Here is a 23,554-nt window from a genome sequence, read left to right on the forward strand (position 1 = left end):
CAAACCAATTAAATCAGAATCTCTGAGGGCTGAGGCCTTGTATTAGTCAGACATTGCTATAATAATGCTGTATAGGGGTGCCTGGGTAGCTCAGTCGTTAAGCGTCTGCCTTCGGCTCAGGTCATGGTGCCAGGGGCCAGGGATCGAATCCCGAGTCAGGCTCCCTGCTCTGTGGGAGAGCCTGCTTCTCCCTCTCCTGCTGCTTGTGTTCCCCCTCTCTCTGTCAAATAAATAAAATCATTTTTTTAAAAATGATGCTATATAATAAACATCTCAAAACACACTGGCTAGGGGGCCTGGGTGGCTCAGTGGGTTAAGCCGCTGCCTTCGGCTCAGGTCATGATCTCGGAGTCCTGGGATCAAGTCCCGCATCGGGCTCTCTGCTCAGCGGACAGCCTGCTTCCTCCTGTCTCTCTGCCTGCCTCTCTGCCTGCTTGTGATCTCTCTCTGTCAAATAAATAAATAAAATCTTAAAAAAAAAAAAAACACACACTGGCTCAAAACAAGAAACATTTGTTTCTCCCTAGCAAGTCTAGGGCTGGACTGCAGTCGACTCACCTAGGCTGGGCTCAGCTGGGCAAACCCCACAGACTACAGGTGGCATTCAGGTCAGCTCTAAGTATATTTCATTCTCTCTAGACCAGTAGCTACCTAGCATATGCTCTCATGACAGATCACTGGTGTATAAGAGACAAGCCAAACTAAGCATTTGTAAGTTTTCTGATCATGTCACGTCTAGTAACACTCCATTGGCCAAAGCAAGTGCTATGGCCAAGCCCCATATCAATAGGATGGGAAAAAATATTCTGCTTAATGGTCCAAACTACCACAAGGCTCCATCCCAGACCAATTAAATAAAAATTTCTGGGTGGAGTAAGAACAATGAAAAAAATGCCCTAAAATGTGCAGCTGGGGTTGGATTCTTCTTTCTAAAGCATGATTCAGGTTCCTGGCCAACCCACAGATAAGTAGTTAACCCTGCATGAAGAAATTATAGGACTATATAATTAGAATAAAAGATGTCACATGAGTGACAATAAAATTATTAATAATAGAGAAAACAATAAAACTCAAGCAAAGTGCATTATTTGTCCATGTCAGCCCTTCATAGATTTGGACCCAGGGTTCTGCACTGCCGACCCTCAGCTCCTTCTCTGAGCTTTAGCGACTTATTCTACTGATTGTTGTCCACATGCCATGATTTCAATTTCCCACACCATCTGACCTCACTCTTCTCCAAATGCACTCTATAGGTTATATGACCACCCCTTAAATCCTGGATCCCTTTGCCACCCCACACACACTGTGCTGCTACTATGGTCTTGATACAGGAATAAATTAGCCTCTGCCCACATCTTGAGACCAAATTCCTGTTAATTCAGCTCAAGGAAGACCAGCAGGGAGGGGGCAGCTCCCCTCCCCGCCCAGCTCTGGTGCAGCAACCCTGGCTCACTGTCAAGACCAATTCCTCAGGCAAGTGCCCTCCCTTTGGGGTCTACGACCAGCTTTGCCTCTGACTCCCTGAGTTCCATTAGACAAGTCACTTCCTCCCTTTTCCATCCCAGTTTCCTCATCTGGAAAAAGGGGTGTCTGGAGATGGCCATGCCCTTTCTACTTTAACCTTGAGTACAGGCTTATGCAGGCACAAGAGTGGCCTTCAGAAAATGACATGGAGATCATTCATCCAACTGCCTTTGCCCTACCCAACGAGGTCTGCATGGTCTGGCCCTGCCTCCCGCTCTGTCTCCTCTCTCCACATGCTTTACCATGGGCCTGCCATATTGACCTCCTGGACATCCCTAGAATACACCACATTCTTCCCCTCTCACCAGCCTTTATACATCTGCTCTTTCGTCTGCCTGGGACTGTCTTCCTGGGGTCATCAACCATCCTGGTTTGCATAAAACTCCCCTGATTTAAGCACTGAAGTTCCCCCTTCCCAGGAAATGCCTTTGTCTCAAGCAAATAGGACAGTTGACCACTCTACTGTCCTAAATATTTGTGGGCTGGCTTTTCCTTTCTATTCAGGCTCTGCTCCAATGTTACATCTTTTTTTTTTTTTAAGATTTTATTTTATTTCTTTATTTTTTTAATTTGACAGAGAGAGAGAGAGGGTCAGAGGGAGAAGCAGACTCCCCGCCAAGCAGGGAGACTGATCCAGGGCTCGATCCCAGGACTCTGGGATCATGACCTGAGCCGAAAGCCAATGCCTAACCAACTGAGCCACCCAGGCACCCCTCCAATGTTACATCTCTAGTGAAGATTTTGTAGATCACTGTTATGAAACAGTCCACCCAACTTCTTTTCATTTTTTTTTTTTTTAGAAAGAGAGAGAGAGAGCATTGTGAGCAGGGGATGCAGGGGGTAGAGGGGCAAAGGGAAAGGGAGAGAGACAATCTTAAGCCAGCTCCACACCCAGCATGGAACCCGATGTGGGGCTCAATCTCATGACCCTGAGATCATGAGTTGAAATCAAGAGTCAGATGCTTGGGGCATCTGGGTGGCTCAGTTTGTTGTGCATCTGCCTTTGGCTCAGGTCCTGATCCCAGGGTCCTGGGGTCAAGTCCCACATAGGCTCCCTGCTCACCAGGGAGTCTGCTTCTCCCTCTCACTTTACAAAAAAGAAGAAAGAAAGAAAGAAAGAAAGAAAGAAAGAAAGAAAGAAAGAAAGAAAGAAAGAAAGAAAGAAAGAAGTCAGATGTTTAACCAACTAAGCCACCCATGTACCCCTCTTTTCACTTTTTATCACTTACCATATGCTGAACTTGGCTGACATTTATTTATTCTCTATCTCCTCCTTCTATCTAGAGATGAGAAGGCTAGTCTTATTCCCCATTTAGAAGGATGTCTGGCGCATGGGGGCATTCTGTAAGTATTTTCTGTTGGAGTGATTTTAGGTAAACTGAATTGGTGTCTTTTCTTCTCCAATTACGGACTGGAGTCCGGGGGTGTTCCTTTGAAGACCACACTCTCCTGGAACATTTTAGGAGGCCGACTGGTCCTTGAGTCCCAGGAGTTTGGACTTTTGCTCACATCATTACTTGTTTAACATCAGAACAGTCTGCCCAGAGATGCAATAGCCCAGGCAGCAAAGAGAATTCCATTAGCTATTTAAACCTGAAGCAAAATTTCATGGAGAAACATGGGACCTGCTAAGCACAAATTTAGAGAAGAGAGGTATGGTATGCCCACAAATCAGAATCGCTCAGGATCACACATCTACTCTTTAATCACAATGAACATGGCAGCCAGGTATAAAGTGCCAATCTGCAAGGTATTTTTCCTCATTGCATCCTCACACCTCTATAAAAGTTAGATGACATTACTTCACTTTAGAAATGAGGTAACCAGGGAACAGAGAGAGGAAGTAATTCACATCAACTGGTAAATGGCAGCAGATATTTGAAGAAAAGTCTGTCTGACACTAGAGACTTTTGTCTTCTCTCAAGACTAAGTCGCTCCCTTATTTCACTAGCTATGCGGAAACTTAAAACTATAGTAGGGTGTTTCCATAATAACTTGCAAAACACCGTGTTGTAATGTTTCATTAAAAATATAGGGTACAAACATGTATGTATGCTTTCTTAACATTTACATTTTTTCAAATTGTACATAGGAAAAATTTTTAATCTAAACCAAAATAATATAGTGGTTGTGCTAAGTAACAGGTTTTTAAGTAGTGTTTTTAAATTAGTTTCCAAATATGTGGTATTTTTACATTAAAGAAAATTGATGTAGTTATTCAAAGGGAAAGTTGCCAATACCTTGTTTACCTTGATAAGGTGAGAGGAGAGCTCTGGAGATGTCTGATCTGTAACTTCATTAGGTTCTTCAGTGGCTGGAAGACAAGAGGAGACTGGAGAATGAAAGCAGTTTTTCAGCAAGAAGTTGGACATATAACAGAGAAAGGTTGGTGGGGATGGGCAGTGTTTGGTTGACATCAAAACTAAGTCAGGGTCTCACTGACAAGGGCCAAAGACCCCTGTGGTCTAACCACCCTGAGTTAGTGCCCCAGGATTAGGGCACTGGCAGGCAAGGGCCTTGAACCAAAATCATTCCAGAAAAAAGGTGGAGAATGAATTTGGTGCCCAACCCCCCTTTTATTCACAGGACAAAATACCAGGCATGATTTCCTTTTGTCTTAGGTATTTTGGATCTGATGAGTTTCCTTAGAAGCTCTTAGTATGGCTCAGCCTTCAGATGCTCTGATGAAATGTATTTTCGACCATGAACAAGTTTTGTGTGCGCTTTCAACTCAGTATATTTTCCAAACGCAAAAATTGGAGAATAGTGAAAGAAGGACTTCTATGCACGGGGAAATTCTATTGTTTAAGATTTTTAAATAATTTCTATGAAATAGAGTTTTTTATGTAATTTTTTATTATGTTATGTTAGTTACCATACAGTACATCATTAGTTTTTGATATAGTGTTCATTGATTCATTGTTTGTGTACAACACCCAGTGTACCATGCAATCTGTGCCCTCCTTAACACCCACCACTGGGCTCACCTATCCCCCCACTCCCCTCCCCTCTAAAACCCTCGGTTTGATTCCTGGAGTCCATAGACTCTCATGGTTTGTCTCCCTCTCTGATTTTCCCTCTTCATTTTTCCCTTCCTTCTCTAATGTCCTCTATGCTATTCCTTATGTTCCACAAATAAGTGAAACAGTGTGATAATTGTCTTTCTCTGTTTGACTTATTTCACTCAGCATAATTCCCTCCAGTTCCATCCATGTTGATGCAAATATTGGGTATTCATCTTTTCTCATGGCTGAGTAATATTCCCCTGTATATATTTACCACAACTTCTTTATCCATTCATCTGTTGAAGGGCAGCAACTTCTTTCAAAACACATCTCCAACGGCAAGGGAAACAAAAGCAAACATGAACTTTTGGGATTTCATCAAAATAAAAAGCTTCTGCATAACAAAGGAAACAGCCAATAAAACAAACAGACAACCCATAGAATGGGAGAACACATCTGCAAATGACACTACAAATAAGGGGCTGGTATCCAAGATCTACAAGGAACTTCTCAAACTCAACACCTAAAAAACAAATCATCAAGTCAATATATGGGCAGAAGATATGAATGGGCACTTCTCCAAAGACATACAAATGGCTAACAGACACAAGAAAAAGTGTTCAACATCATTAGCCATCAGGGAAATTCAAATCAAAACCACCCTGTGATACCACCAGACACCAGTTAGAATAGCAAAAATTGACAAGGCAAGAAACAGCAAATGTTGGAGAGGTTGTGGAGAAGGGGAAACCCTCTTACACTGTTGGGGGGAATGCAAGTTGGTGCAGCCACTTTGGAAAACAGTGTAAAGTTTCCTCAAAAAGTTAAAAATAGAGCTACCCTATGACCCAGCAATTGCACTACTGGGTATTTACCCCAACGATACAGATGTAGTGAAAAGAAGGGCCCTATGCCCCTCAATGTTCATAGCAGCAATGTCCACAATAGCCAAACTATGAAATAGAGTTTTATAGAACCCAGGACCATGTATGATAGGTGGATTTCTGTGGATGGCGGAAGTATTGATTATAGATTCTATATTTCCTATAGATAGGAAAGGAATTAAATATCTCCCTTTGAACAGCATCCTTATGACAAGTTTAAAGACCAAAAAAACTATCCCAAGAATATTACAAATTTCTCAGGGTAGTTTGCACGTGTTTTGTCCTGAGTTATTTTACCATTATGGTGTGATACATTAGCAGAACATCATAGTGGAATCGCGGATCATCCTGGAGAGGTGGTGGGATACACTGGGATGAATATGGGTGTTCAAGTCAGGTACACAAGGACTGAAACCACAGACTGGGTGGCTTCCACAACAGATACTTATTTTGTCACAATGCTGAAGGCTAGAAGTCCAAGATCAAGGTGCCTGCATGATTGGGTTCTGATCAGAACACTCCTCCTCATTTGTAGACAGCCACCTTCTCGCTGTGTCCTTACATGGAGGAAAGAAAGAGCAATCTCTCTGATGTCACTTCTTATAAGAGTGCTAAGCCCATCATGAAAGTCCCTACCCTCATGACTTCATCCTAACCTAATTATCTTCCTATGGCCTCATTGCCAAATACCATTTTATTGGGAATTGGGGCTTCAACCTATGAATTTGAGGGGAGACACAAAACATTCATTCCATAACACTCAGGCTCACCATTAGGTAGCTAAGGGGTCTTAAGCAGGCTATGTAACCTTTCTGAGTTCCAATTTTGTCACCTCCAAAGCTGGAAGAGTTGGGCAGCTCTCCAAGTTAAACGAAAACCTCAACATAGTTCATGGCACATAGTTCACCCCACATATGTTACAGGTGCAGAATACTTTTTTCACAGACAGAAACACCGTCTACACAGGTGACAAGGGCAGAACTACTTCTGATAAGGCAACCCTTCCACCTGGGTATCACTTCTCTCTGGAAGCAACACTAGGACCCAGGACTTCAGAGGACATCGTTTAAAAACTGCTCATGTGGCACAAGTCCACCATGCCTGCTGGGTAGTGATCCCACCCTCAGTTCCGGGGTCCTAAGTATATAATGCACATTCATGTGAAGACACTGTCATAACTCAGGCAAGCCTGGACTCCTGGGGCCACATCCACACCCTCCAGACAGGTGTCTTTCTCTGCACCCCCATCTTATCCCAATGCCCTATCCCCTCTCTTTGATGTCTGTACCATGCTTCCCTCTCCAAGAATGGACTTAGAGTGATTCTCAGTCCCCTTTCAACTTGTGTTTAAAACTCCGCCCCCTCCACAAGAAAGGAAAGGAATCCAAAAGATGTATTTCTTTGACATTCCAGGTTAAAAAATTTGGGAAATCACAGTGTGTGTATGTACCATGGGTCTCAGTGTAGACAAACTTAACTAGACTTAGGAGTCTTATTTTTCTCTTAAAGAGTTGTACAGCGGGTTAAAAAGTGTATGATTTGTAAGTTTTGCATTAGTATCATTTCTATGCTGCCGAATGCATAATTCTGACTCACAGTTCCCACTGAACCTATAAGGAAGAGGATTTATTTTATCCTTTCATTTTATTCATTTCTTTCCCTTCCCTTTCAGTGTTTCCTTAGGACTGTGTCATGGGCAAAATTTCGCCTGTGGTTAGTTATGGGATTACAGCAGTGGGAGTTGGGCATCTGGGTACCAGTCTCCCATTGGCTGGTACCTACACCTGGGTGGGATGAGGATGTTTCTGAGGAGAGTTGTGACCCCAGCCAAAATATTTCTAGCCAAGGCAGACAAAGACTTAGCCCTAAGGTATTAAGACCTCCTCCTTAATGTTTTGTATTTTTGATCAGTAGCTTAGACAATGTATCTTCCTTTTAATCAGACTACCCTGAAGTTTATAAGTAGTTTCCACCATGAAGAGCCGTTCACAGAAGAAACATAAGATGTTCATTCTCACATACAATGAAATAATTTGCATTTAAAACAACAAAATACCAATTTTTTTTCCACCTAGCAGATGGCAAAGATCAACAAGTTTGATACAACGCTATATTAACAGGTGTGGAGAAACATTTTGAAGGAAGAGTATATTTGCATAGCTCTTTGGCAATGGCCACTAAAATATAAAGTGTCTATGATTACCAATTCAGCAGTTCTGCTCCAGCCATGTGAACATGGCTGGAGAAAACCACATGCCTGTACAGACTGGATTCCTGTTAGGTTTGCCCTCAAATCTTAAACAGGAATCCAGATCCTGCTCAGAGATTATACCACTCTTTTCCTGGTCTCATGACTTCCTGCTTTTCTAGATGATCACATCATTTGGACACCTGACTTCTTAAACCACCAACTTCTCTCAGTTGGAGACCCCTTCTCAGTCTTCATGGAGAAAGAGATGCAGATACAAACTGATTTTCCCAATTAAAAAATTGTGGCAGGTCTATCATGGGAAGGGAAGACAGCGTAGGATTTGCTAGGTCAGCCTCAGAGGTAAATGGGTTTAAATATCACCTATTAGCATGAGATTTTGGCCAAGTCATATAAACTCTCTAAAATTCAGTGTCTTTGCCCATGCCCTTGAAGAAAAGAGAAGAATCAAGAATGACCAAAGTTTCATACAAATAGGTAGCATTTAAATCATTTACCCCTGAGGCTGACTCATCACCAAATTCTGCGCCGTCTTCCCTGCCCAGACAGATCCTCCACAAATTTTCAGTATGTTGTTTCCTCTGGGTTTGTTTTCTTACAGTTATGAGAAATAAACTAACTTCCCTAGTTGCCCGCAAAGCCTCTTGTCAGGAAGTAACTTTTTTTTTTTTTATTAGAAAAGAGATTTTATTAGACAGAAACAGGAATGAGGCCCTAGGCAGGTCTTTGTACCTTCAAAGGCAAGGGCCTTCTACTAATTTCCTCCTACAAGTACTTTCACAGAAGGGGAACATTCAAAGACATAACAGGGAGAATAAATATCCACACTCCTTCTTCTTGACTGTTTCAGGTTAATAACCCAGTATTTGTGCAAATGGATGGACTCTGATGGCCACATGAATACGCGCCTGCCAAAAAAGATTACTCCCCAAATGAGCACAACATGGACAAGTCAGTGCCACACTGGGATGGGGTCATACTCTGCCTGTCACTCACTGTCTTCCTAAAGACATCAGATGGCATTACCTCCCCAGGTTCTGGGCCATCAGATGGGCCATTAAATTGGAATTTATCCTGTGTGTGTACAAAAGGCACTTGATTTAGTCAACTTAAGAGAAGTCTGAAAGCCAACAGTGGGTTCCATAAAGTTTTTAAAATTATCTCCTTATCAAAGAGGCTGTGAGCCCCAGCCAGCATGCACATACAGGAGCTGGGAGAATATTCATGGGTGCTTGATCAAGGGAGCCAGACATAAGACTGGATTGAGCAGGGCTGTGGGTGTCATTATTGTGTACCCTTGAATAGTGTAGGGTCCTTCCTCCTGGGACTCAGGAACCTCTTCAATCTGAAACTCACTGAAACCAAGAATATAAGTAAGGAGGTGTAATATCTTATTGAGGTGATTGCCCCCAGCCTTCTGCTCATCCATCCTTGGATTCTTCTGCCTGTAAAGCTTAGGAGCACCCTGCTTGGAGTCCACATATTTCATTTCTAGTGCCATTGTGTTCTATTACCTGTCTCCATAAAGTTCTGAATTTTCTGTGGTCAAGCTTCTTGGATGCCACTCCTGCCCTGGTCCTCATCATGATAAATGTCCCCACCTGGTCTCCATTATTCCCATCTCTATCATCCCCATTGCTCCCAGTGTGCCCAGTTCAGTGACAGCTCCTCTTACCACAAGCCCTAGCTTACAGAGGAGTGACACCACTGAACTTTCTAGTGATGCTGGTGCCCCCTCACCACTGGTCTTAGAAAATGGTATATTCTTTGAGACTTCCTTAGAATATCTGTTGAATCTCCTGGCTTTATATAGTATACCCACTCCAGTCCTTCCTAAGGGATGTACAGCTATTAACTTACACAGCTAAACAGCAGGGAGAAGTAAATACTCAAATGTTTGGAGGACTGTTGGACACAGGACTGAGTTAACACTGACACTCATAAACCTAAAACATCACTAACCTCGCATGCTCTGTTAGAATGGGGAGCACATGGGGGTCAGGTAATAAGTGGAGGTCTGGCTGAGTTCTGGCTTATAGTAGATCCTCGGGGTCCATGAACCCTTGTAGTAGTCACTTCTGGAACCCAAATGCATATTTAGGGTTTACATACTCAGGAATGGATGCAACCCCCATATTGGGTTCTTGATCTATGGGGTGAGAACTAGCATAGTGGGGAATACCAAGCGGAAGCCTCTGGAACAGTATTCTTGTTTGGAGGTAATTCTCCATAATTCTGGCATTTCTGCTCATCCTTTGAGCCAAAGGCCCTGCAAAAAAAAATGTTTCTATAACAGACAGCCTTCAGAGCTAGAAAGAGTGTCTCCCTAAAGATAGAAATCCTAGGAAACATTCCAGGATAATAAAGTCTCCCTCCTCCCAGGAGAGGATTTTTTTACCTTCCAGGATAGGAAGTCTAATCTTTTTCTGGAGAGAAGGATGGGCATGTTTGCCAGCAACCATTATAAGACTTAGCCTCTCCTAAGCTCAATGTTTCTTGGCTGTGGCACAGACCTGCATGTACAGCAACCCCTAGGCCCACCCCACATCACCCCCATGGAACTTGGTGGGTAATGGTAATCCATGCAAACATATTGTGCCATGACTAATAGATTGTCTAAATTCATTTTGTCTCATTGTTCTCTTACCAAATGTATGGAAATGGAGAAAGCAAATTTTAGGAACTGCTTGACTGCTTGACTTGACACATCCTCCTTCTCCAACACAAGATAGCAAATCTTTCTTTAGGATGGCAGAAATTAGTGACACTCTTAAAGACCTGAAGCTGGGATTGGCAAATTACAGCCCACGGGCCAAACCCAGCCCACCACGTGTTTCTCTATATAAAGTTTTATTGGAACACAGCCATGCTCATGTGTTTGTACATTGTCTGTGGCTGTTTTTGTACTACAGCAATAGTGTTAAACAGTTATAACACAGATTATGTGGCCACAAAGCATAAAATATTTATTATTTGGTGCTTGAAAGCTTTGCTAAGTCCCCATTTTAGGATTGCAGAGAATGCAATCCCCATTATACCTCAGATGAATTCATCAATCTGGCCTCTGGCAAAACCCAAATGGATCCTGAAAAATGACAATAAACTACCACAAACTCAACCAAGAAGTAGCCCTAATAGCAGCTATTGTGTCAGATGTATCGACTTGGTTAGGAAAAATAAACATGGCCTCAGGTGCATGAGGTGAAAAGAGGAACTGATACAGTTTGCGTTCACATGGAATGGGCAACACTATAAATTCATAGTTCTGTTCCAGGGATAGAGGAACCCTCCTGATAAAAGGGATATAGATGATTTGGACATCCCACAGAGCACCACATCTATCTTCTACATTGATTACAGTGATAATTGGGCCATATAAGTAAGAGTTGGCTAGCACACTGGATGAGTTGGTATGACACATGGTCCTAATGGTGGAAGGTAAACTGTGCCTAAGCAGGGCCTGCTACATCAATACAATTTGTAGGGTTACAGTGCTCAGGGATATGCCAAGATATCTTCCAAGTCAAAGATAAAAGATTACATTTTATATCTCCAGGCTTGAAGAAGGAAGGAAACACAATGCCTGGTAAGCTTCACCAAGTTCTGGGTGTATCATATTCCACATCTTGTAGCCCTGTTCCAGCCTATATACTGAATAAATTGAACACTGTATACTTTGAGTGGAGCCCAGAGCCTGGGCTGGTCTATAGTGAAAGCACATTGCTATTTCTGCCATATGACCCAGAAGTACCTGTAATACGGAGTTACTGATGGTGGGGAAAGTTGCTGTGTGAAGCAGATGGTATATTCCAGTTAAAGAACCACAGTTCAGGTCCCTAGGATTTGGGCAAGGCTTTGGTATCTACAGTGGAGAACTGTATACCTTTTGACAACAGCTACTAACAGAGATGAAGCACCTGACCATGGAAACATCACAGATGACCATGAGTCCAGAACTTTCCATTATGACCTAAGCCTGTCAGACCTGCCATATCCTAAGGTTGGGTGGGCCCAGTAGCAATCCATCATAAAATGGAAAAGGATACTACTGCACAACAATGTGTTCAGCAGGGCACAAGCAAGCTACATGAATAGAGAGCCCAGATATCCATGATTTCTCCCTTAGCCCATGCCCGCAGCTGTATCAGAACCATGGATGGCTAGCTAAAGAAAGAAAAAGCCAAACCTTGGCTTATAGATGGATCGCTTCTATGGGCTACATGCTTGTGTTCCCTTAAAATGCATATGTTGAAGCCTTAACCCCCATTGTGATAGTATGGGGTGGGGGGAATCTTTGGGAAGTAAATGGATTTAGATGGGTTATGAGGGTAGGGCCATTGTGATGGGATAAGTGTCCTTAAGGGGAGGAAGAAGCCAAAGTCCCTCTCTCTGCCATGAGAGGATAGAGAGTGAAGGCAGCTGTCTAAAAGCCAGGAAGAGAGCCCTCAGCAAGAACTGAATCTATGAGAAAATAAGTATCTATTGTTTAAGCTACACAGTTCACAGTATTTTGTTTAATAGCCTGAGTTAAGACAGCTTGGTATGTGAGTGTAAGCCAAAAATGGATGACAGTTGCACAAGAACCTCACTTGGGGTGGGGGTGCCTTGAAAGACAGTGGTGAGGACAGTTCTTCCAATTGGTGGCACGTCTAGTCTTTCACTTCATTGTCTACTTTGCATGGAAGGAGAAATGACCAAAGGTGAGAATATATATATGGCTCATGGCTAATGTGACTAGTCTGGCTGGACAGTCAGGAGTCTGGACAGGAAGATCTGGAGATTAAAAACAGAGATTTGGGTAGTGGCATATGGATGGACATATGGCAGTAGGCATAAGGTGTGAAGATCTTTATATCAAATGTTAATATCTACCAGTGAGCATCCACAATGGATGAGGCACAAAATAGCCATGGGGACAAAATAACTCAGCCATTTGAATCATCCATATCATGTGGTCACATGAATAGAGTGGCCACAGAGAGAGGGGTGAATGCTATGCACGGTCCCAGCAACATGGGATCCCACTTACCAAAGCTAGTAAATCATGACTGCTTCTGAGAATCCATTTGCCAGACACAGAGAAAACTCTGAGTGCCTAATATGGCAGCAAATTAAGGAATACAGCTGGCCACTTCAATTCTTCCCTTCCAGAAGAGCTAGAGGTTCCTTTTTGGAGGAATAGATATATATTTCAAATATGAATTTGCCTTTCCTGCCCATCTGGCCTTGGCCAGCACCACTTTCCAGAGGCTTAAAATGTTTGATCCACCAATGTGAGATCTTACATAACATTGCATCATAAGAGACATACTTTGCAGCAAAGGAGGTGAGGAAGTTGGCTCATACCACATAATGCACCACCCAGAAGCTGCCAGACTTATAGAGCAATGGAATGGCGTCTGAAGTTTCCACTGAAGCACCCTTGGATGCAATATTCCCCAAGGATGGGGTACCATTCTCCAGGATGCAGGACACACATTGAATTAGAGACCTGTATATGGCACTGTGTGCCCAAAGGAAAGAATGCATGGGTCTGGGAACCAACAGATGGAAGCAGGAATGACCTTATTTGACATCCCTCCCCCTGGAGAAATTTGTGTTTTCCCTCCCTATAACTGGGTTCCACAGAGTTAGAGGAACTATCTCCCAAGGGGGACACACTTTTGCCAGAGCCAGAGCAAGAAACTCATTGATTTATAAGCTGTGGTCACCATAGGGGCGCTTCAAACTCCTTCCATCCAGAAACAAACAGCCGAAGCAAGGAATCACCATCTCAACAGATGATTGTCCCTGAATGTGAGGGGAGGTAAAGCTCCAGGTGATCTGCGTGGTGCCTCTCAGTCGGTCCTCCCTTCCAAATGGGAAGGTGAGAGGATAAGTGCATGACCCTGGCCTGAGGAAGACACTGTGATGAAGGACTCAGACCTCTGGGTCACTGTGGCAGGTAAGCCATCAAGACCAACAGAGGTGAGGTGAAGGAAGTCTAGAGAACAATGAGGTCCAGGTGGGCCCCAAGACCAGCTGCTACAGGTCTTTCTACTCTTCTCCTACGTTTCCCACAGGAGGGAGGAGCACACTGGGATCTTGAGAATGTACATGAAGAAGTGGATCTGAGTATTACAAAGAGAGGACCATGGTCCCAGAGCCATCCTCCAAGGTCCCTGTGAAAGAGAGGACCTGTTGCAGCTACCGGGAAGTGCTGTCACAGGACAATTTCTAGTTACCAGCTCCTCCAGCCTTTCTCAGCTGCAGAAAGTGACATGCCTTTCTCAGCCAAGGGCATGCCTTTCTTAGGGCAGCACATCGAATGACCCATTGTGGGGAGTATAAACATCCAGCATTTTCCACTCAATGGGGAAAAACTATGATTGGCCAAATACCGTCAAGTGTTCTCCATGTGGTGGGCCAAGCTTTTGTTAGGCCCACATAGCAGTCCCACCCCCTTACTACCAGCCCAGCCTGGCTTCCTTTACCTCTTTTCCAAATGAGCTGCCCAGAATCCCATTCAAGAAAGGACATGGTGTCCAGTGTGGAAGGTGCAGTCAGCAGCCTCCAGTGCCAGCTCCTTCCAGGTCTGTGTTGGGGCATAGAGTCACCAAGCAGAAGTCACCCCCCTCTTGGGGCACCTGCATCCAACAGCTCAGCAAGTGGGGCTATAGAAGCTTTGCCATTTCAGCCCCATTCAAGACACATCTCCTGGACAGTATTTGCTCCAGAGTCCCCCCACCCCTGCACCATCCAGGTTAGATGAGACTGTATTGGCTTGCACTGCAGTTCAATTCACTTTCTGCCCAATCCTGCTCCCTCCTCCTCCTTTCACAGGTGTTGATCCCTAATAAACATCTTGCAACCCAAACTCTGTTTCAGAGAACCCAACCTGCAGCAAAGAGAGGGGGGAAATATGAATTAAAGTCACCCCAAATCATAGTCCCAACCATAAATACAGAGTGTGTCTCAGAGACATGATAGCTCTGTCATAAGTCTATGAAATCAGCCAAATAAATTGTAAACTGTTGTCACCCTTCTGTTTACTCAATGACAGTGTCAAAATCTCAATGTTTTCATCAGAATAAAATATAAAAGCCTGCCAGTACTTCATCTAAGTGATGTGTAGTCCCCAAACATTTTAAGAATGCTACATTTATGCCATCCAGACATTCTGACATCCACTACCCTCCTATATATACCTCCAGATCTCCCACCCTGGGTATTGGCTATCTATTGTTACATAACAAATTATGACAAGTGCAACAGCTCAAAGCAACACACATTTATTATCTCACAGTGTCTATGGGTCAGGAATCTAGGCACAGCTCTTTTTTCGGAGTCTCCCACAGGATGCAATCAAAATGTTGTCCAGAGTGGGGTCTCACCTAAGAGGCTCCACAGGAGAAGTTTGCTCAATGGTTGTTGGAAAGATTCGGTTCCCTGTGGGCTATTGGACTGAGGGCCTCAGTTCTCCACTGGCTGGAGCTAGGGGCCATCCTCCCTTCCCTGCTAGGTGGGCCTTTCTGACATACTGGTTGCCTTCATCAACGTGAACAAGCCAAAAAAGCAACAGAGCCCAAAAGCAAGATGAAAGTCACAATCTTTTGTGACCTAATCATGGAATTGACCTCCCCTCGATGTTGCTGGATTCTGCGGTTGAAACAAGTTACTCGCTGCAGAAGGGTTATACAAGGCTGTGAATTCGAGGAGGCAGACGTCCCTGGGCGCCATCTTGGAGGATACCCACTGGACCATGCAAATATGTGCGTGTTAATGTTTGCAATGTGGGATCATATTGTTTTATAATCTCCAACTTCCTAACATGCAAACCAACTTCTACATACACAAATAGCACCAAGCTATGATTGTTAATGACCACGTGGTACTCCACAGCATAGCTATCACGTGATTTTTTTCACGAAAGCCTACTGCGAGCCCTTGCGTTGTTCTCAATACTTCATTTCTATAAATGACCTTGTTATAAACATCTTTGTAACTAGACACATCCACATTCATTTATGTATTTACTTAGGAAAAAATTTCCAAAGATGGGCAGAATCATTGGGTTGAGGGCATGTGCTTTTTAAAGACTTCTGTTACTTTATGAGTTGTTTCCAACTGCAATTAATGGACTCGTTTGGCTAACAAGAGGCCGCTATTCGTCTCTATAACTCATACCGCTAACTGCTCCCAGAGCATGCGGGCTGTGCAGGAGAAGCAGGCCTCCATGGGTCTGCATACTTCTATTCTCACTGACCACTAATTCACCTTACAGAATAAGTGTCTCCTCTAACAGGGCTTCTGTATATCACTAAAATGACCACCAGAGAAGTTGTTCCAACCTACCCTCCTGTGAACAGTATATGGGAATCTCCCCATTTATTGAAAATCTATTATATGAGAAGGTGCTGACCGATCATCAGTAAAGTATGCACATTCTGGGTTCTTTTTCCCAATACTATGGGCTTCACATTAAATCAGTTCCTAGATGTCCTTAGAGCCAGGCAGAGATCACAAGTATATGAATCAGACTAGATAGAAAATGTGTGGTGGAGCCTGTTGAGAGCTGGGGAGTCTGCGGCCCCCTAAAGATTTCCAGACTAAAAAAAATTTTTTTTTGTTAAAAATTTTATTTGTTTATTTGACAGACAGAGATCACAAGTTGGCAGAGAGGCAGGCAGAGAGAGAGGGGTGAGCAGCTCCTGAGCAGAAAGCCCCATGTGGGGCTCGATCCCAGGACCCTGAGATCATGACCTGAGCCAAAGGCAGAGGCTTAACCCACTGAACCACCCAGGCACCCATCAGAAATATTTTAAACACTTTGCTGGTCCAAGAAAATATTTGGGAGCCTCGGATTAAACTTGAGGTGTGAGTTCTATGATCCATGATTTACACTTGAGAGAAAGTTAGTGGAGAACAGTTATTACCTCTGAACATGGGGGGAAAAAAAGCATTGCCTAAGCAAAGCCAATTGCCTCATACAGGTGACCCAAAAGCAATATATCCTTACTACAAAAAAACGGTCTCATACAAAATGGGCCAGTAGGTACTGCAAGATGGACAAAGGACACAAAAATTAATAAGCTTTCTCTTCTTGGGAAGCAAACTAGGTGTCATAAAAAGCATAAATGAACGAACAAACGATGACAGGGTTTGGGTACTGTGTCACTTCCTCCTTATCTGCTGCAGGAGCAGAGCTCACCCGCTTTCAGAACCTGGGAGCAGTGGGAGATACACTTATAAATACTCCCACACTTGCCGTGAATCAGAGTCGCTTCAACTCCGCATCCCTGTGGGACTGACTATGTGAATCCATTAAGTTAATGAGGGGTTGGGAGCAGCTGTATCTGTGCGACATGTGACAAGCATCACCTCATACGTGCATCAGGGATCTTTTCCAAAGACTCCGGGGGAAAATCTCCAGGTTTTCCAAATTTCTTCCTATCAGGGCACTGGGTACAGTGCTGGACTCCTAAAGGGAAAGGTACTGAACAGTGCCTCCTGGCCCCTGCGTGAGCTGTGAGGATACAGGTGCTGTACGAATATCACACTCTTCCTCCATCCCCAAGGAAGTGGATTTTCTATTTTATATACCTGCCATGGGCGGGGAGGGGCAGGGAGAGAAAGGCTGATTCTTGGTCTAATTAATATGTCAGGATAGCTGGGGAAGTGGAAACATTTCATATTTTCTCACTCTCCAATTTAAACAGCTAGAAATGCACACTGACTGTAGTTGTGCCCAAATCAGGGACAGGGCAAGCTGTTGATCAATTATTGATTTTCACTGATTGTGCAATGTGTCCATCTATCATTGATTTCCATTATTGATTATCTGAAGAACTGCTCAAATTTCCTTTCTTCACCAAGGCTAGAAGAGGCATTAAGAAAAGAACCCCTCTGCAGAGATAACTGGGATCATCCAACCAGTTTCTGGTGATTCATGTCCACCCCCGTTTCATTGGCTTTGAATACTGATAGCATTCAACACCCCGAGATAGTGTGTCTACTTCTTTTTTTTTTTAATTTTTTATTTCTTTTCAGCGTAACAGTATTCATTGTTTTTGCACCACACCCAGTGCTCCATGCAATCCGTGCCCTCTACAATACCCACCACCTGGTTCCCCCAACCTCCCACCTCCCGCCCCTTCAAAACCCTCAGATTCTTTTTCAGAGTCTATAGTCTCGAGTCAATTATCATATGGTTTCACTTATTTGTGAAGCGTAACAAATAATATGGAGGACAAGGGGAGACGGAGAGGAGAAGGGAGTTGAGGGAAATTGGAAGGGGAGGTGAACCATGAGTGTGTCTACTTCTTAATCTCAACTCCAGTTACATGCTTGAAACTGGCTGATGGGAGCAGGCTTCCATGGGTCTAACACAGGTCAATAAGCAAAATACAAGATTTGCGTCCTCTGGGTGTTTGTGTCCTTTCTCTGTTCTCATTCTATTTCTCTCTGACCCTCCCTGGCCCCGCGTCTGCACCGCACAGGCTCAGCCCTGTCATGGCGCTTCATTTTGGAGACCCTCGTCTAGCACAGTGCCACCTGGTGGCCCCTCTCCGCTGTTGCAACAGGACAACAAAAACCGGAGAAGACCACCACCTGGGTGGTGGGCTTGAATACACCCGATATCGACCCCATGCAAGAAATCAAATGACGCAGAAAGCCAGAGAGAGATTCCTCCTTTTGAGGAATGGCCCATAATTTCCCAAGTTGTATGAAAGCACAGGAAGGATTGATTCTGCGAAGACTGTTTTACAAATATCAAAACTATACTCCTCTCCACGCTGGCTCTCAAAATACCTTTTCTATTGTATTTTGTCAGCGGACAAGGATCACTTTTGAGTGGTTAACCACTCCCTACGGAAGCCTTCTCTTTACTGGCTTCTGAAAGCGAGATTGTAAAACGGTTTTCTATTATCTAGCAAATCATGATGAATCATCAATATTATTGATACTTAAGAGTTTATCTGTTCAAATGGCTGCAGCCACCTTGGAAGGGTAATTCCTGCTTTGAGGGAGGGCGAGCTCTCACAATGGCGAGCTGCGCGCTACAGTCCTGGATCCCCGCGGGTCGTCTGCCTGTGAGGAAAAAAAATAAAGAACAAAGTGGCAATTATCCTTTTTTTTTTTTTTTTTCTTTTTTAAACTACGCTTTGGTAATGACAACAAAAATGTGTGTTTGGTGTGATTTTTAAATTTCTTCACCTTTAAAGTAGATGCTGCTGAATGATTTCCACCCCATCATGATTTGTGGTCAATTCCGTTCTAGAAACAGAGAATAGAAGTTCTTTTCTTGCTAGTTTCATCTTTCCTGTTGGGTTTCCTCATGCCATGCGAGCCCCTAAGGGATCTTGAAATAAAGGCTGTGTTGTTTTGGTTCCTTGTTTGTGGGCACACCTCGGCCAGGGTCCAGCTGTAGTCTGAGCGGTGGGACACTCATCCTGCAGGAAGGGCACTGACCCCTCCCAGAGGCTGGCCAACAGGAGGGAAGAAAGGGGAGGGGAATATGTGTTCCCCTTTACTGGGCCTGGAACCATAAGAGAATATTATCTTTTTTAAAAAAGATTTTATTTATTTATCTGACAGAGATTATAAGTAGGTGGAGAGGCAGGCAGAGAGAGAGGAGGAAGCAGGCTCCCTGCTGAGCAGAGAGCCTGATGCGGGGCTTGATCCCAGGACTCTGGGATCATGACCTGAGCCAAAGGCAGAGGCTTAACCACTGAGACACTCAGGTGCCCCAAGAATATTATCTTTTGACATGAGCCTCGCTACAGAACGCAAAATCTTCCTGAAATACCTGAGAGTCAGGAAGTGGGCAATTCAGGTGGAAAGGGAGAAGGGCAATGCTGGAAATGGGAGAGGTCCTTAGAACAAGCCAGACGAAGTCCCTTATAAACCTTCCAAGTTTTTAAATTACAAAGTAAGTACTACAGGACTCATCTTGAATGGTCCAAACTGGGGATTATTCACACAGAGACTGAGAGGAAAGGAAGGACATTGTCAAGAAAGTGTTCAGAGTCCTGTTGTCAATGGTGCCTTTTTGACCTTCCCTACGGACGCAAGAACCACGATCCATACACAGCTGAATCAGTGCACGGGAGCCAGTGGGTCCCTCCGGTAAAATTTAGAGAGTTTGGCCGAGGATCTTATGGGCACTTAGAGAAGTGTAATAACCCACTATGGGGCCTTTCTGGATCTGAGACCCTGGCATTTTCCTTTTGGAATAAAACTGAAAGATCAAGCTTCCTAATCCCTCTTGGACCTATGTTCTGCTGTATTGGGAAAATTACATAGCGGTTTTCTGATTCAGTATGTGAGTAACTTAAATGCTCATGGGGGTTGCTATTATCTGCCCTGTCTACCTCTTGTGATGTCACATGACTGGAGGCCATGGCTGCTCCCAGGGCCACTCAGGAAAATTTATTAAACTGCTTTCTGACCAAAAGGGTGACCCAGCACTTATCTGTCATCTCAGTGAATTTCCAGAGACCTGCAAAATGGACGGTGTTTCCTCCCTTGGATCAAATCTATAACTGGGGTTCTGTTACTGATCTAGGTCTTGGAAGCAAATAAATCATGGCTATTACCAATAATATGTTGATCCAAAGGCCAGTACACAGCCATAAATCTCCCTAATCATAGGGAATTGTCAAAATTATCTCCCTGTTGGTAAACATTTACTCTGAGCTTTAGTTATTTTTTATTTTTATTTTATTTTATTTAGAGAGGAGGAGAGAAGGAAGGGGAGGGAGGGAGGGAGATGGAGAGAGAGAATCTTAAGCAGGCTCCACACCCAGCATGGAGCCTGACGCGGGGCTCAATCTCATGACACAGGGATCATGACCAGAGCCGAAATCTAGAGCCTGACACTTGACCGACTGAACCACCCAGACGCCCCTAAGCTTTAGTTACATGCAGGACCCCAATGCTCTCCGAAAAATATTTGTAAACAAAAAACATGCAACACTACTAGGTCATAAAGATCATCTCCCTCTCCCTTCAAAATGTTAACTATGATAAATGTTAGGTAGCAATAATGCCTTCTTAGAATCTGAAAGAGTTTGAGACAATTTGGATTTTACAGTTTGGATTTAAAAAAAACTGTTTAGAGAAACAAATTATTGCTTTCTTTTTCATTTCAATAAATTTCCTCCCACCAAAAAAAGGGGGGGTGGATATTCTTTTTTTTTTTTTTAATTTATTTATTGGACAGACAGAGATCACAAGTAGGCAGAGAGAGAGGAGGAAGCAGGCTTCCCGAAGAGCAGAGAGCCCGATGCGGGGCTCGATCCCAGGACCCTGGGATCATGACCCGAGCCAAAGACAGAGGCTTTAGCCCACTGAGCCACCCAGGTGCCCCAGGGGGGGTGGATATTCTAAAATATGAAGTGGTCACAGAGCTGACTTCAAGGTGAGGGTCATTCTTCTCAAAGAGAGCTTTGCACAGTAAAGTGACCTGATGATTACATAGAGCCAAGGGCTTTATGTAATGACTTGAAGAGGAAGGATTATGACCCTTGATTATGACCCTCATGTTGGTCTCCCTCTCTGCCCCTCATTTTAATGTATCCTCAGTATCACTGCATGCACAAAACCATGGGTAGCAGAGTTTGAGCCACAATGAGGTCGAGGGGAGAGTCCGTCCCTTCAGTGCTGGGAGCTGGGGAGACCGGGGTGCCATGTGGGTGTGAAGCTACTGCTTGCTCTCCCTGCACACATCTCTCTGAGTCACCCCTTTGCTCCAAAAGCTGGGACTTGCCCGTGACGCAGAGCAATAAACAGAGAAGCCCAGGTTAGGTGACTACTGGGTGATATCAGGTGAGAACATAGGAGAGGGACTCATCTCTGGGGCTTCCCAACGCCAGCAGGCAAAGTTCTGTAGACCGTGCTCTCCTTCCTCAGGAATATTGGGCAGCTGCTCACAAAACATCAGAGAAAGGTTGGAAATTGTTTGCAAAACCAATTTTCTTTACTAAATATGTGTGTTTCTCTTGGGTTATTAAGAAAGAATATTAAACCCTCGCAGAAAAAATATTCAGTGCAGTGCAAATAGGCACTACAAATTGTAATGACTTTTTTTTCCCCTGATTACAGAGTAATTTATGGTCATCATAGAAAATTGATAAAATGGAGAAAAATGTGGAGAAAAATAAAGATCAACCCAAATTTCAGCATCTGGAGATAACTGCTTTTGCATTATATATATATGCATATATATATATATGTATATCCTTTCTATTTTTGCCTTATCCTAAATAATAAGCAGAAGTCCATATATAATGAACAGTTCCTTTATGCCAGCATGCTCCTAAGTACTTGAGTTATACGATCTTAGTTCATTCTTACCAAAACTCATGAGCTAAGTGTTATTATCTTCTCCATTTAATATCGGGAAAACTGGAACCTAGATCGAGATCACACAAAAAGCTAAGTTCTGAACAGCCATCTGCGTGTCTCAAAATCAGCTCAGAGCAAGAACCACTTGGAGTGTGGTCCAGGGACCACGTGTGAACTGGACGTTCCTGGTCCACGCTGAGATGCGTCTAGACATTGAAGACAAGCCTTTAGAAACGTTCATAGAAGTTTCACGTGTTGTGGCCTCCGCGTGATCAGTGACTCCCTCAATGAAGAGTGTGCAGGTGCTTGACGCACGTGGTGAGGGGCCCATGATGTTACTTGCATGCTGGTCACGTGGTCAGACACCTGTTACTCTGCAGTCAATGAGATTTAAAAACAAAGAAAAACCCCGGTCCTGTACCACAAGTAGTTTGCGAAGTTCAGCTCTAAAAACCTTGTTTTTAAATGTAGCTACTGTTATAATTCAGCTGCGGGGAAGGGAAGCCCATGATCAGGAGGCCGTGGCCGTTGAAAAGATAATCTGTTATACAGGCCACGCCACACAGGAACACACGGGGGGGAGAGGGGGCTCCTGGGTCAGTCAGCAGGCAGAGGAGAGGGAAGAAAACATGGCCAAGAGGCTTCCGGTTGGTTGTCATGGGAAGGAAGAGGTGAGTCGGGGTAAACAGGTTTAGGATTCACTCTGTCTAATTTCGGTGGGCTCTGGGGCACAAGGGGTGTCCCTGGTTGTCTGGTGTAGGGCCTTGGGGTGATTTAGGGCAGGGGGATACTGGCCCAGAGAGTGAGAGTCCATACAGGAAGTGGGTGGGGTGTGGGTCTGGATTGGCTTGGTTTGCATATGGAAGACACACTCCCTGTCAAATCCCTCACTCTCTCTGGGATTCACTAGCCCTGGGAGAGCAGTTTCCAAGGTCAGGGAAGGCCCAGATGTCAGCGCATTAGAGTAGAAAGATCTGCTTAGTACAAATCATGCCTCCTAGGATCCTCCCTCGGGTGATAACAAGGAAAGAATGTGGCAAAATAGGGTGCTAAGAAACAGGGAAGTGGGGCGCCTGGGTGGTTCAGTGGGTTAAGCCTCTGCCTTCCGCTCAGGTGATGATCTCAGGGTCCTGGGATCCAGCCCCACATTGGGCTCTCTGCTCAGCGGGGACCTGCTTCCCCTCCACCGCCCCCGCAACCCTGCGCCTGCCTCTCTGCCTACTTGTGATCTCTGTCTGTCAAATAAATAAATAAAATCTTAAAAAAGAAAGAAAGAAAGAAATGGAGAGAGAGAGAACTATGACAGTATGAAACTTGGCTGCACGAACAGGTCTTGTACCCGGCATTTCTGCCCAAGACACAGTCATCTTAAGGCAGAGCTAATGCAGAGAGAAAAACCCTGCGGTGGTCTTTTCCGTCCCCATTGTGGCAGAGCAAGCCGGTTGCCCCTCACATCTGCCCTCCCGTTCTTCCACAATGGGCTTCTCAGCTGAGTGCACAGAAGGCCAGAGTCGCCTGCAGCGAGGTGTAGCCGCAGGACAGTGTTCTGGACCAAGGGGAGTGAGCCAAAGCCCTGTGCCGTAGGCTTCCGGAACTTTCCTTTC

Source organism: Lutra lutra, chromosome 7 (genome assembly GCF_902655055.1).
Source record: "Lutra lutra chromosome 7, mLutLut1.2, whole genome shotgun sequence".
NCBI lineage: Eukaryota > Metazoa > Chordata > Mammalia > Carnivora > Mustelidae > Lutra > Lutra lutra.